The sequence below is a fragment of the Emys orbicularis genome, chromosome 4 (genome assembly GCF_028017835.1).
Source record: "Emys orbicularis isolate rEmyOrb1 chromosome 4, rEmyOrb1.hap1, whole genome shotgun sequence".
Taxonomy (NCBI): domain Eukaryota; kingdom Metazoa; phylum Chordata; order Testudines; family Emydidae; genus Emys; species Emys orbicularis.
In genome coordinates this window covers 50,804,438-50,818,466 of record NC_088686.1, presented here as the reverse complement: position 1 = coordinate 50,818,466, position 14,029 = coordinate 50,804,438, and the positions used below count along the sequence as shown (strand labels likewise).

The 14,029-nt window shown below is 38.1% G+C and overlaps 1 protein-coding gene across 5 annotated transcripts in view; it reads left to right on the top strand.

The window, feature by feature from the left end:
• The window catches only part of NUBPL (NUBP iron-sulfur cluster assembly factor, mitochondrial), a 158,294-nt gene that overhangs the window by 10,022 nt on the left and 134,243 nt on the right, over positions 1-14,029 (top strand). The gene's annotated exons all lie outside the window — the stretch shown is intronic.

Here is a 14,029-nt window from a genome sequence, read left to right as displayed (position 1 = left end):
CCATTGGAGATGGGATTTGAACAGGGAGTTGCAGTCTCTGAAGGGAATGCCCTATCCACTGGGTTATGGGATAATCTGATGTAAGGCTCTGCCGGTCACTTCTGTTGAAGTTGTTCCACAATTGATAAATAATTAAAAAAAAAAAAAAAAAAAAGTCATTGGAGCAGGGAGCTGGATTCTGGATCTCCCATTTCCCTGGTGAGTGCTCTAACTACAAAGCTAGAGCGTCATCCTCATGCTTGCTCTCTTTCTCTCTCTGGCCCAATGAGTTTTTCATTATTTTATGCACAGTGAAACAGTTTCAACAGGAGATATTGAGGGAGCACTACATCAGAATATCCCGTTGCCCAGTGGTTAGGACATTCACCTGAGAGGTGGGAGATACCTGTTCAAATCTCTTCTTCCGCTCAGGCGGATGGGCTACATGAACTGGGGGTCTCACTCATCCTAGGTGAGTACTCTAACCACTGGGTTAAAACTTAAGAAGGAGTTGGTCCTCTTCCCCTGCCATATAGTGAAAGTGTTTTTTTTTGTTTTGTTTTTGATTTCTGTAAGGTTCTGCTGTTAATGGGGTTTTGGTGTGGTAATGGCAGCAGACCTGCCTGGCAATGGTGAATGTTGTACTTTTCTAACACATGTTTATACATTTTTTTATTTAATCAAGAAAGTTTGTTTCTGTTACTGCTTCACATCATACAATGTATATTCAAAATAATAAGGTGAACACATGAGCAGGGACAATTAGGAATTAGTATGCACAGACTTTCCCTCAATATAGTTATCTATATTAGTTCAAACTTCAATCACTTTTTTACATCAATCTATACAGTCTTAGATTAAATCTCAGGTAAAACTTCCTAACTGTAAGAACAGTAGGACAATGGAACAGACTGCCTAGGGAGGTTGTGGAAGCTTCTTTCACTGAAGTTTTTAAAAAGGAGGCTGGATAGCCATTTGTCTTGGGTGGTTTAGACAACAAATCCTGCATTTTGGCAGGGGGTTAGACTAGATGACCCTTGGGGTCCCTTCTAACCCTATGATTCTATACTGTGAATAATATCCCTCCCCCATTTTATAAGTGGTCATGTCATTCATAAGTACATTGTATTGGCACTAAAATTCCACACCTCTCCCCAAACACCCTACCTGCCCCCATACCCTGCTCCCCAGCACATTCATAAAGGTACTATTCCCTCTCTTCCATTGGGCCATACAAGTCCACAATGTGGGAACACAAAGCATCTCTGACCTCTGTTGCCTGGATGAATCCAGCTCCAGATGTGGTAGGTGCACTTTCTGGCTGAATGTACTGATTCAGTGGCCCCTCATTGTCATAGGTCTGTTCAGAGGGAGATGGCTCGCCTCTGGCTTCACAAAGATTGTGAGGAGCACAGCAAGCCACGGTAATGTGGACAGCGTCGATGACACTGGCATCCAAATGGTTCTATAAATGTCTCCAATGGGATTCAATCTCCCAAAAGTACATTGAACAACCATTCTGCACCTGCTGAGTGTGTAATTAAATCCTCTTTTGCCAGGGCCTCTGAAATCAGGGTATGGATTCATAAGCCTAGTAAAAAAAGAGGTATGCAGGGTCCCCCAGAATAACAGTGGGGACAGTAACTCCATTTATGACAATGTCACTTGGTGGGAATTGTGTCTCAGCCTGTCCATGAGTGTAGACTTGTGATCAGCGGAAAACCTGGGCATCATGACTTTTCCAGTGCAACCCACATTGACGTTCATAAATTGCCCTCTGTGGTTCACAAGAACCTACATAACAATGGAGTTAGTACCCTTTGCAGCTTTCTGTCTTGTACCAGCTTTACAGCTTTGTTCATTTTTTAACCTTTTAGTTCTGTGTCTATCGAACACATCCTCGGTCTTCCTCTATTTCTAGTTCCTTGCATTCTGGTATGTATCACCATGAATGATCTCCAATCTTCTTTCTTGAATTGTTATTCCCCTCAGCCAGGTCATATCTGCAGTTAATATATTTCGTTTATCTGCTTTCTGACTTGTTCAGCAGTATTGGCACAACAGTTGTCTCATATATGCTTCATGTTTCTTGAAATGTCTTCAGACTTTCAGATCTTCCAGAATTTTCCAAATGCAGTAGTGGCTAGTCCAATTTTTCTTTATATGTCATCTTGACAGTTCCCATTATCCGTGCTGATCTTCAATCCAAATTTTTTGCCTTTTGCCTACCTTGTGAGTTATTCTCTGTAAATCCTTGTAGATGTATACACCTGCTCTGTGGTGTCCCATCCTTGTCTCGGGCAGCTTAGCAGTATCTGTCCTTTGTTTTCCTGTTCCCTAGGGGTCTTCGTCATCTGACCAAGACTGGAGTCATGCAATACACCCATTCTCGGAGCTATGTCATTAGCATGTAATAACTAAAACAGTCTCTTCCCAATCTCTCAGTGGGTCACAGTTTTTCTTTTCTGTGGTCTGGGCGCTTTGCTGTTTCAACTCTTGACTTCCTCCTCCCAGCCTCCTATTGGACAAACTTAGAATTTCTGTCTCCCACGTGGCAAACACTCTCCCTCTCCCCTCATCACCTTTGGTCCATTGTCCGCAACCAAACAAACCTCAGCCTCCCTGGCTACTTTTCCAGCTTTTTTCCCTATAGGGCAATGAGGTTTCCCAGGACCCTTTTCCTGGGGTTGCAGCCTTTCTGACTTCGACGGGTCCAGAAAGGTGTACCAGCCTGTTTCTCTTAGGAGCCCAGACCCAACTCAACCAGCTCTCCAACTTGTCCTCGCTGTCTCCAGCAGCATTCCCTTGCTCCTGACTCCCGGCCCTCACTGCTCTCTCTGAGTTTTCAGCACTACTTGTATTTTCCTTTTTGATTTCCTCCCCATAGCTGGGTTTATTGTTGTTCTAATTAAATTTCCCTTTTTAGGAGGAATTCAGTCCCTTACAAAGCCCAGGCATAGGCAGCTGGTGAAAATATTGTTTGGGAGGTGGACAAGAGAGCAGGCCCTGCTCTGCCCTGCACTCACCCTACAGTGGTGGCTCCTGCCTTGGGGGACTGAGACCAATCACCTCAGTATCTCCCCCTTCTTGTGAGACTCTCCTCCCTCTTGCCCTCTCAGTCACCTCAGGATCCACCTCCTTCCCCCAGAACTCTTGCCCCCTTCCAGCAAACCTTCATGGAAGCATGGCTCAGGAGCCATCTCTTCCTGGTGACACTGAGGAATCTAGTTCCACCTGTTGGGAATTCAGTGTGCAGGTGGGGACCTCCCCCTGTAGTGCTCCACTCTGTCACCTTCCTGGCCCTGGAGCCACCAGACATGGAGCTTCGCTTGCTGAACTGAGCAGGCAGTGGGGTAGCTCAGAAAATAGATATTGGGGGGGATGAGACCTCTCTAGCCCAAGCCACCCATTACCTATGAGTCCAGATTCCCTCCTTTTAATCATTCAGGTAATTAGTCCAGGTGTATTGGCCCCAGATCCCTCTTAAGGGGCCAGTCAGCCTGTGACAATCCTCCTTGGTCAATACTTTGAGGTCAACATTGTCTACAAGGCTGAAGTTGTGCACTGTCCTTCCACATAATATGACTACTCCTGTTTCATCTCTCAGTGCTACAGCCATTGTTGCTTCCAGTACCAAGTTGAAAAAACATCTGGTAGTAACATGCATCCTTGTCTCACTCCTACAGTTGTCCTGAACCATTCCATTATCTTGTTTACTCTCACTGCACTCCTCGACTTGCCATAGATGTTTTCCATCTGCTTGATCAGTTTCTCAGGAATACAATACATTTTTAAAACTTAACTGACTAAAACCCTATCTGCCAAACGGTCTCAGAAGCCGGTTTGAAGTCTATAAAGTTTTTGTAGCAGCTTTGGTTGTGTTCTGTGTACTCCTTCGATATCTGTCTTATCACAAATAGCTGATATTTTGTACTGGTTCTAAATCCAGCCTGTTACACAGAAGCAGTGCTTGCAGAGGATCTCTTCATTTGCTTTTGCAATGTCTTGGTGAATGCTTTTCCTGGCACTCTCAATAAGTTGATTTCTCTTTGGTTCATGGACTCACTTACCTCCCTTCTTTATAGATTGGTACTATTATTGCTTTCCCCTATTAGCTCAGCACATGCTCTTCTTTGTAAATCTTGTGGAACAGCTTGTGCATTGTCTTTCCTCTGTTTCTCACCTGCTTGCAACAGCTCTGTGGTTATGTTGTCATTTTCCAGCACCTTTTTTCTTTTTCAGACTTTCTATCGAGATCTTTACTACTTTTTTTCTAAGAATTCTGGTATCTGCTCTCCCTCATTTGTATTGGGAAGCTTCTCGAAGTCCATTTCATCTACTGTGTTCTGCACATTTTACAGCTCTTCAAAATATTCTTTTAATTGCTTATTCTTTGCTCGTTCATCCTCAGTTATTTACTTGAGCTTTTCTTTCACTGCCATCTTCAACTGGTATGTCTGACTCAGTTCTCTTATCTTTCTCTTTATGTATTCTTCACATTGTTTGCTTATCCAGTTGTTTCTGTCTCTCCCCGCTTTCTGTTTTATCTCTCTGGTCAACCTATTGTACTCATCTCTTAGACTAGTGTCTTCCTTTGCACTCTACTTCAGCTTCCTACACTTATCACTCAACTTCAGCATTTCATCCGTTATCCACCCTACTTTCTTTGTTTTGGCCCAATGCATGTTCAGCTGCTCTTGTAATCCCATTTTTTACACTGTTCCATGTCTCTTCAACATTAATTTTTTCTTTCACCAGAGACGTGATGTTTTTCTTCATGGCTTTTTTTGTATTTTTTGATTATGTCTGGCTCTTTCAATTTGTCCATGTCATAAAGCTTAGTTCTGCACTTTTTAGGTGGTTCTCAGTCTCGACTTCATTGATGCCAACACTAATATATGATCTGATACTGGCCACAAATGATCTGCATGACAACACACTTGATTTCTATCTGCGATTCACAAATACAAAGTCTGTCATCTCTTTGTTTGCCCATCAGGTGATATCCAATCCATTTCCTCTGCAGCTTTCTTTGTTGAAATGGCCTGTTTGTTATTACAAGGTTGTTGATTAGGCAGGAATTTAGTGGCTTTTCTTCTCGTTTGTTTTCTTCACTGAGTCCAAATCTGTCGATTGCTGGAGCCCAGGAATTCCAGTCCAGTCCTACTTTTGCATTAAAGCCTCCCATTTCTATTACATTTTTTGCCTTCAGTGTATGAGGTGATATCATGTGAAATGCCTTAAGAGCCTGGCTTGCCTTCTGCTTTAGCACCAGTGCAACTCCGTCCTAGTGTCTACCATCAGTTCATCGTGATAGAATTGTCCTTTGCCTTCCCATCTCGTTTCGCATAGACCAGTGATTTCCCAATCGTATCTTTTCAATTCGTAGATCATTACTGCAAGTGCTCCAGCGTGGTCTAATGTTCTTATATTCCATGTTCCTATACATGTCTTATCCTTCAAGTTCATCATGTAATTCCTTTTTTTGTGTGTTGTTGTATTTGTTCTGATCGCATTCTTTTCACACACACACACACCTTGGTTTCTGAGTAATGAACACGTTGTCTCTTGTTTATCTGGGCGATGAGCAAGCTGGCTTGCTTTTGTTTCTCCTTCCATTCTTCGTTTTTGCCAAGTATTCAACCATGACTTCTTGGCTTTCTGGTTGATCAGTGTATCGTAATTTGTTTGCAACACTGCTGTAAGCTATCCACTAGCTTGCTATAGCACTTTCTGCCTTGTTATACTTTTGGAAGTTGTTTTGCTAGCTTCACCATTGGAGACTTTTGTGCACTTGGTGGGCCAGACATGCCCTTTCACTAGTGTTTGTCACTATTAGTTACCCTCAGTAGATTTAGCATTCAAGCCAAGGCAAGGTGTGGCCCTGTGATGCACACACAGCCACCCAGACCACTGGTGAGAGTTGAGTGAGTTGCCAGGACCAGGTGCAAGCAAACCAACCCTGTGGGTGTGGCTGTTTGTTATGCACCCACAGGGTTGGTGCTACCTTTTGAACTCACCCCACATAACCCACCCCTGACTAATTAAACAGAAAATAATTTAATTTTAAACAGAGGATTTCATTTAAGTATCTAATGAAAACCTCATGTCCAATATAAAGTGGGTTTTTTTTTTTTTTTTTTTTTTAATTTTTTTTTTATGCAAGGCCAGAAAAGCTAGGAATGTAGTCTTGACTTAGTGCTGGCTCTTCCGACTTGTAGCACCCGTGGGTTACCTGTTATATATGGATTAGTTAATTAGTGCTAAGAATTGTGCAAGCTCTTGCGGCTGTGCTGAGATGTATAAATCTGTACTTTTAGGGAGGTAACTTAAGTTTTACTCTTGTGTCCTATTTTTAATTGCTTGCTTAGTTTTGACAGACGATTCTTCTAGTTCCTTTGATGTAGCAGCAGTTAGTTCCGTTCCCCCAGGAGCACTCAAAAGAATTTTTGGTTTTTATGCCAGATGATTTGTATTCAGAGTGGAATGACTATTTATGAAAGCTACATGGCCAGAGACAATTTTATAGTTGAAACAACTTGAATTAATAGATGCCAGCAATAATAGGATTGAGATTGCTTGTTTATGAACAGCGTATTTTAGTGAGCAAACACCAGCTGTGAGTGACTAAGGATGGCACAAATCCAGTTGGGAGACTGTATGTTTATCCTGTCACTATGAGGCAAACTCTCTAGTCAGTCGCCTTTAGAATCTCCTCTTCTTCCCAAGAAAATTTACATTCCGAAGTAAAGAGTGAAACCATTTATTATGGTGTGAGGGGCAGAGGAGCCAGGGGTAAAACAGTATGGAACAAATTAGTGTGTAAGTTTAAGCAAATGGCTTCTGTGTAGAGTAGTTTGATTACGTAATGGGCAAGTATCTGATTTTACATATTCTAACCTGCTCCCTGTAAAGGGAGTTTGTCAAGTAGATTGGCACCAAAATTTGTGCTACTTTAAATTTGTCATTTTTAGGGAATAGACTTTGGTTTCCATAGCAAATCATTTGGTTGCAAAAGAAATATAAAAGCATTTTTAATATAAGGACTTTCAATATTTTGTTGTGTTGTTAAAGAAGCAGCCAACCAGCAGAAGGAGCTCCAGTTAACATATGCATCTTAAACAACAACTGTTTTATTATCTTCATTATCACACAGTGAAATTATAAACATAAACACATTGCATCATAATGCAGGAGAAATGGGGAAAAGTTAATGATTAGCTAAATGGAGAAGTACAGCAAACACAGTTGGAGAAAAGTGTATTCAGCTATTAAGACAGTATTGTAAACAATGTAAAATGGAAAAACAAAAAGGGAAGAACTTTTAAATGAATACAAAATTTATATATTATGTATAAATATTGTGTGATTAGAGCTAATTCTTGTGGGTTTTGTTTTGTTTCAAAGCTTGTGTATTCTATAGCTAAAGAAAAATTGGTGTTTGAGAAAAATATAAATGGTTCATAATCCACCTGTTTTTGTTTTTTGTTTTTTTGTTTTTGTTTTTAAATCTTTGCAGTGAAGTTAGTCCTGCATAGAGCTGGGTGAATAATATATATATATATATATATATACACACACACAAAAGAATACTTTATTAGAAAAAATGTCATTACTTTTATATATTTGCTAATATTCATATTGTTTGCCCAGCTCTATAAAATGGGCAAATGATTACAGAAACAAGGACATTGGTTAATTTAATTGAAAACTATCCCCAAATGCATTGAATATCTCAGAGGTAGGCAAATAGTCTTGTGACATCAGTCTCTTACAATGGAAATGAATGTGATATCACTTGTCTCTCTCAGAATTCAGTAACTTTCTACTAGGTTCCTCAGAGACGTTTTGTACTTACTTATTTAAATACAGGTATCTGAAATAACTAGCATATGTGTTTTTTAGGTGTGTGTGTGTGTGTCCCCTAATATGGGTCCTGTCCTGCAGTCTCTTGCTGGTTAAATATTCATTAAAATAATTTGATGTGTACTTGTCTCAGGATGCCATTATTGATTTTCCATGCTTGAGAGTCCTCCTCTTATAGCCAGGCCATGAACTTACTGTATTTCCTAGGGTGTGAGACCTTGTACCCCCATTTTTTAATAACAGAATAGAGATTAAATTCCATTTCCTTTTCTATTGAAAGCATACATCAAATTGCCTCACATCCATTAAAAATGGATTAGGTATGGGAAGATATAAGAGTTTATTTATGAGCATGTAAAATTAGAACTGCAGTGTAAAGCGGTTCAGTCAGTTCAGGATATCTTGAGGTAACACTCTCAATAAGCCAAGAAATTCTGAAGTATTTGGATTTTGCATATTAATTAATAATGTACAAAATATTTTGTAAATGTTTCTAATCTATAGAAGTCTGTTTTTGGTAGTCCATACATGAGACGCACTTCAGAAAATGGGTGAAGGAAAAGTCTCATGTGAAATTCAAGAGAAACTGTTTTTTTTCTTGATATCATTATCAAAATCAGCTGTTGGAAGGTTTAGCAAATAACATGAGTTGAGTGGCTGAATATTTATAATGTGAAGAAAAGTTTATGCCCCATTTCTACCCTTCTTTCCCCCAGGGTCTGCAGTATTGCTAACCACAAGGCCTTGCTCTCTATACATTGATGGTTGTTTTTTATTATTTTTGCTTATAGAGTAAGGAGCTTTTTAATTGCTATTGGTGTTAATAATACTAGTATCCTTCTGTAAATTTAGAAGAAACTGTGTACACTGACTAGGAGATGTTAATTATAGTTGATTAAGAGGTTTTGGCAGTGCTGAGAAGGGTAAGGAAATTACAGGTCTTGTGTGGGTCAGCTCCTATTGCAGTTCCTGCTGACCCACAAGTGAGAAACCAAGTTAATTTTCTAATCGATATGTATCAGAGGGGTAGCCGTGTTAGTCTGGATCTGTAAAAAGCAACAGAGTCCTGTGGCACCTTTAAGACTAACAGATGTATTGGAGCATAAGCTTTCGAGCATAAGCATGCATCCGACTAAGTGGGCATTCACCCACGAAAGCTTATGCTCCAATACATCTGTTAGTCTTAAAGGTGCCACAGGACTCTCTGTTGCTTTGTAATCAATATGTGTTTTTATTAGGGCTGTCGATTAAGCGCAGTTAACTCACATGATTAACTCAAAAAAATTAATCGTGATTAATCACAGTTTTAATTGCATCATTAAACAATAGAATACCAATTGAAATTTATTAAATATTTTGGATGTTTTTGTACATTTTCCAATATATTGATTTCCGTTACAACACAGAATACAAAATGTGCACTGCTCACTTTATATTATTTTTATTACAAATATTTGCACTATAAAAAGATAAAAATAGTGTTTCTTTTGTTTCAATTCCTCATACAAGCACTGTAGTGCAATCTCTTTATCGTGAAAGTGCAACTTACAAATGTAGATTTTTTTGTTTTGTTACATAACTACACTCACAAACAAAACCATGCAAAACTTTAGAGCCTACAAGTCCACTCAGTCCTACTTCTCGTTCAGCCGATCCCTAATACAAACAAGTTTGTCTACATTTACTGGAGATAATGCTGCCCACTTCTTATTTACAATGTCACCTGAAAGTGAGAACAGGCGTTCACATGGCACTTTTGTAGCTGGCATTGTAAGGTATTTATGTGCCAGATACGTTAAACATTCGTATGTCCCTTCCTGCTTCGGCCACCATTCCAGAGGACATGCTTCCATTCTGAAGACATTCATTAAAAAAAAAATGCGTTAATTAATTTTGTAGCTGAACTTCTTAGGGGAGAATTGTATGTCTCTGGCTCTATTTTACCTGCATTTTGCTATATACACCTCTACCCTGATATAACGCGACCCGATATAACATGAATTCGGATATAACGCGGTAAAGCAGCGCTCCGGGGGGGCAGGGCTGCGCACTCCAGCGGATCAAAGTAAGTTCGATATAACGCAGTTTCACCTATAATGCAGTAAGATTTTTTGGCTCCCGAGGACCGTGTTATATCGGGGTAGAGGTGTATTTCATGTTATAGTAGTCTCGGATGGTGACTCAGCACGTTGTTCATTTTGAGAACACTTTCGCTGCAGATTTGACAAAACACAAAGAAGGTTCCAATGTGAGATTTCTAAAGAAAGCTACAGCACTCGACCCAAGGTTTAAGAATCTGAAGTGCTTTCCAAAATCTGAGAGGGATGAAGTCTGGAGCATGCTTTCAGAAGTCTTAAAAGAGCAACACTCTGATGTGAAAACTACAGAACCTGAACCACCAAAAAAGAAAATCAGCTTTCTGCTGGTGACACCTAACTCAGATGATGAAAATGAACATGCATCGGTCCACACTGCTTTGGCTTGTTATCGAGCAGAATCTGTCATCAGCATGGATGCATGTCCTCTGGAATGGTGGTTGAAGCATGACTGGACATACGAATCTTTAGCGCATCTGGCATGTAAATATCTTGCGATGCCGGCTACAACAGTGCTATTACAATACCTGTTCCCACTTTCAGGTGATGTAAATAAGAAGTGGTCAGCAATATCTCCTGCAAATGTAAACAAACTTGTTTGAGCGATTGGCTGAACAAGAAATAGAACAGAGTGGACTTGTAGGCTCTACAGTTGTACATTATTTTATTTTTGAATGTATTTATTTTTTTGTACATAATTCTACATTTGTAAATTCACCTTTCATGATAAAGAGATTGCACCACAGTACTTGTATTAGGTGAATTGAAAAATACTATTTATTTTGTTTTTTACAGTACAAATATTTGTAATAAAAATAAATAAAAAGTGAGCACTGTACACTTTGTATTCTGTTATAATTGAAATCAATATATTTGAAAATGTAGAAAACATCCAAAAATATTTAAATAAATGGTATTCTATTATTGTTTAACAGCACAATTAATCTCACTTAATTTTTGTAATCGCTTGACAGCCTTAGTTTTTATTATATTAGGACATTTAAATATTTATACCTTCCAAGAAAATCATTGGTAAAAGTAGTAGTTTTACTTTTGAAATGCATACTGTTTTAAAAAAGTTTGAGTTCCTTAAATTATCTCTTATTTTTAAATACAGATTTCATATACCTGTATTACATTCTGGTCAGTATCTGAAATAGACTGGATGAATAGCTCTGATACAGCAGTGTGATATAAGGATGGTATCCTGGTGAACTCTTAAGATGTGTTCTCTTGGGCCTGTGGGGATTTAGAGCATTGTGAAAATGTTGGAAGAGATACTTCAGTCTGTGCCAATCTTAGAAGATTCCTTGATAGCTGCAGTAAGGTTCTGCCAGTGTAATTAAAATAGAATAAAGGATTGATATTAGTACACCAGGGATACTTGGCTGTCCAAAATGAAAGGTTAGAGGAAAAAGTAAAAGCTCACTTCTGAGGCCAACCTTTTCTGTGCAAGCTGCTGCCTTATGTGAGCCCTCTCGGCATATGGGCTTGAATAGCTTGGCGAAGAAAAGCCTACACTACGATGTCTACAGTGACATTCTGCCAATGTTTTAGCAGAGGGTTCCCAAGAGACCTTTTTCTATAAACGTGTGACAAATCTCCCATACCAGCGGTTTTTGTGCTTGCAGAAAAGAGAGGTTAAGCAACTAGAGAATCTGTTGTGGGTTTTTTTTCTGTTATTACAAAAACATTTCATTTTAACTGTAATCCTGGAAAGAGGCAAAATTGCTTGGCAAACAAACATATTAAATTGATTTTTTGAGGAAATGTATTAAGCTAGCACTGTATATTTTGTATACTGATCAGATTTGTAATATGAAATAGTGTTTGAATGTTTGCGGTATGAAGACCATGAGATATGAAGGTATCATCCCCAGAATACTTATTTATTTTATACATCTTGGACTAGTGTAATCTGTTGCACTCCATAGGCACAATATTTGCTGCTCATAAGTATTTTTAATCCCAGGAGGAAATCATCTCTGGTGGGGATGGTTTGACAGTATAGCGAGAGAGCATGAACTCTGTCAGTGGCAGTGAAATTATCTTAAACTTTCACTTCCCTCAATCTGATGTCAAAATTGTAGCAAGGAGTTCCCAAAACTCATTCCATTACCTCTCTGGATGTTCATGGGACTTGTTGCAAAAAACCCACAAAAAGCAGTGGAGGGAAGAATGTCAATCAGTTTTAAATCGGTAGGTAGGTTCTGCTGGTAATATTTACTTTGATTTCAGAAGTAATTCCTAAAATGATGTTTTGATGGGTTCAATTAGCTGCTGACATGGATAAAAGGAGTCAGAAATCATAATCTTTTAAAATATGCATTTTGTCAAAGAACAAAGAAGCGCAAAAACTGTTGTTGGTGCCTTTGAAATCTAACATAAAAATGGGGCTTTCCGATCTTTTAAATTGCAGCTTTCATACATTAGGCATGAAACAGTATAACGTGTCAGAGTAACAACAGTATTTTTTTATAGCTTTCACAGGATGTTATAAATTATAAAGGAAAAAAAAAACCCCACTAAATGAAACCTTAAGCTTTCATCTCTGTGATTACATGTACTGTCCCATCTACCAGTCTTCAGATAAAAAAACATATTCAAGAACAGAGAACAGAATGTTATGTAGCCACATACTAGTTTGAATTTATGGTGACAGTTGAGTGTTACTTTTCATTTAAAGATCACAACCATGATTTATAGCAATAAGTTTTCATTTTTCATCACTAATACGTCTTGGTGCACTATGTTTATATGCTGCAAAGATGAAACCTTTTAAATTGATTAAGTATCATTGCTGTCTTTCTGAATTCTGTTATAACAATATAAATCTCTAATTCTCTTGACTGATAACCTAGTAATAAAATAGCGTTAAATAAACTGACAAACTTACCACTCAGTTGCACACATTTTTATGAACTAAATCCTGCCTATTCAAAAATCTAAAATTTTAAAATATATACTTATAATTCAGAATCATTTAACAAATAGTGAACTAAATATTTATAATTTTGATTAAAGTACATTTCTTTCATGATTTTTTTTTTTTTTTTTTTAACACACCTGACTTGGAAAACTTGATTAACGAAGTTTTGTGCTGTTGTCATTCAGGTTACTATGAATTTTATATTATGGATATCATTTCACATTTGGATATGTTGTTCAAAGCTAGAGACACTTCTTTATAAAGTTCTAAGATATTCAGTAGAAACCTCTCTACACTCGAAGTCACAAATGTGATTATTTTCAAGAGCTCAACTGTCTCACCCTACTTGTCATCACAGATGTGATAGAAGAATGCTATAGCGGTGAGGTCTCCTATTATTAAGACTTCATTCAAAATAAATACCAAAGTACATTTTTTGGTGCATGACCATTGACAGCCTGATTCAAAGTGAACTGAAGTCAACTGAAAAGCTCCCATTGACTTTCATAGGCTTTAAAACAGGCCCAAATTTTGTTTGCTTACTGAGGTCCTGATTCTGCAAGGTGTTGAATGCCATCAACTTTCACTGACGTTGAAGGTGCTCAAAAACTTATGAGACTGGTTCCTTACTTGATAGTTTGCAAGATGCTGTAACCTGCAATGCATCTCGGCTGTTGGTGCTAATAACAAATTTTTTGCTAAAATTAAAATGTATGTAACCATTCTTGAAATGACTTTCGTTGTAAACCTGGAAACAGTAGTTATAATTTTGTATGTAAAGTTCCTTGTCTAAATAATTTCCTATCTACATATTTGAATAATCCCATATTTTTATTTGTCTTGTCAATGGCAGCAATTAAAAAATGAGAACATTTTAAGCATTCTTTTGTAATAAATATGGATCATGTATAACAGCTTCAGTTGGCTTCATCAGTCTGAATTTTCTTTTAACTGTCGTGGAAATCTGAAGACAGGGATTCTGGTCCCATAAATATATTTTCACCTTTCATTTTAACCTTTTATTATTATTTCATTTTATTTCTTTGTTCATTACCAGTTGATTAATATAGAAAACATCAAATTTAAGTATAATGAGGCAGAATATATTTTGCCAGACTGTGACACTTTTGTATATGTGTGTAAAGAGAAGGAAGTTCGT